This window comes from Numida meleagris, unplaced genomic scaffold, assembly GCF_002078875.1.
Source record: "Numida meleagris isolate 19003 breed g44 Domestic line unplaced genomic scaffold, NumMel1.0 unplaced_Scaffold548, whole genome shotgun sequence".
Lineage (NCBI taxonomy): Eukaryota > Metazoa > Chordata > Aves > Galliformes > Numididae > Numida > Numida meleagris.
Genome location: NW_018364764.1, coordinates 17,410 through 19,630, shown reverse-complemented (window position 1 = coordinate 19,630; position 2,221 = coordinate 17,410).

The window sequence follows — 2,221 nt, the reverse complement described above, 5'->3', positions numbered from 1 at the left end:
GCGGCGGGGATGAGGCGGAGAGCGGCGCCGGAGCCGATTCCAGCTCGGACACGGAGGACGAGGGCTCGGGGGGAGCCGGGGGACGAGGGGACGGCGACGCCGCGGGCACGGAGGGGGACGGTGGTGGTGGCACGGAGAACCCCGCGTCCCCCCGAGGTCAGCAGCGCCGCATCCTGGTCACCAGCCCCGGGAGGGGACACAAGGTCTTTGTGGTGACGCGCGTGGAGAGCGGAGCGGAGGGCGTCCCCGGTGAGACGCCGGTGTCAGCTGGGGCCGAGGGGACGGACAGCGCCGGGACGGACAGCGCCAGGACGGACAGCGCTGGGACGGATGGCGCCGCCGGGACCTCCTCCACCAATGGGATGGGCATCGTCACCGGGACGGCCACCAAGGGGTCAGCCACCACCACGGGGACCACCTCCACCAATGGGACGGGCACTGCCACGGGGACGGCCACCGCCGCTGGGACGGCCACTGATGGGACGGCCACCACCACCGGCGTGGTCACCACCAGTGACACAGCCACCAGTGGGACTGTCACCACTGGGACGATGGCCACCAGTGGGACCACCACCACCACCGCCACCACCACTGGGATGGCCGCTGATGGGACAGTCGCCATCAGTGGGACGGCCACCAATGGGACAGCTGCCACCAGCGGGATGGCCACCACCCCCGGGATGGCCACCAGTGGGACTGTCACCATTGGGGTGATGGCCACCAATGGGACAGCCACCGAGGGGACAGCCACCGCCACCAGGGAGGCCCCCAGTGGGATGGCCACCAGCGGGACAAGCACCACCACTGGGATGGCCACCAACCCTGGGACAGCCACCAATGGGACAGCCACCACTGGGATGGCCACCAATGGGATGGCCACCCATGGGACGGCCACCAGTGAGACGGCCACCAACCCTGGGACAGTCGCCACTGGGACGGCCACTGGTGGAATGGCCAGCACTGGGACAACCACCACCACTGGGACGGCCACCAACGGGACGGCCACCAACCCTGGGACGGCCACCATTGGGATGGCCACCAATGGGACGGCCACCAACCCTGGGACAGTCGCCACTGGGACGGCCACCGGTGGAATGGCCACCACTGGGACAACCACCACCATTGGGACGGCCACCGATGGGATGGCCACCAACCCTGGGACAGCCACCAGTGGCATGGCCACCACTGGGACAACCACCACCATTGGGACGGCCACCAACCCTGGGACAGTCACCAGCGGGATGGTCAGCACCAGTGGGACGGCCACCGGTGGAATGGCCGCCGATGGGATGGCCACCAGCACCGGGACGGCCACCACCAGGATGGGCGCTGGTGGCCCGGCGCTGCCCAACGGGCTGAAGGCGGAGCTGGGCCGGGTGCTGCCCGACGGTGACGGCAAAGCGGGGAGCTGCGGCGCTGAGCACGGTACGGGGTGGGGGACCGAGGGGACAGGGGTAGGGCTGGATCCTAAATGTCCCCGTGGGGGCAGAGGTGGGACTGGTCCCATATGTCCCTGAGGGGTCACCAGTGGGACCGGATCCCAAATGGGGGCAAGGATGGGACTGGATCCCAAAGGGGGCACGGATGGGACCGGATCCCAAGTGGGGGCAAGGATGGGACCGGATCCCAAGTGGGGGCAAGGATGGGACCAGATCCCAAAGGAGCAAGGATGGGACCAGATCCCAAATGGGGCACGGATGGGACCGGATCCCAAAGGGGGAAGGATGGGACCGGATCCCAAATGGGGGAAGGATGGGACCGGATCCCAAATGGGGCAAGGATGGGACCAGATCCCAAAGGAGCAAGGATGGGACCAGATCCCAAATGGGGCACGGATGGGACCAGATCCCAAAGGGGGAAGGATGGGACCAGATCCCAAAGGGGGAAGGATGGGACCGGATCCCAAATGGTGCACGGATGGGACCGGATCCCAAAGGGGGAAGGATGGGACCGGATCCCAAATGGGGCAAGGATGGGACCGGATCCCAAACATTCCCAGTGGAACGGAGATGGGACCAGATCCCAAATGTTCCCACAGGGACATGGATGGGAGAGGATCTTGAATGTCCCCAAAGGGGTCACACGTGGGACCGGATCCCGAATGTCCCCAAGGGGACGCGGGTGGATCCCGGTGATCCCAAATGGTCGCTGTTGTTTCAGAGCTGAGCTGCTGCCGGGACGAGCGGGATCTGGAGGAGCTGCTGCTCGAGGCCAGCCAGGA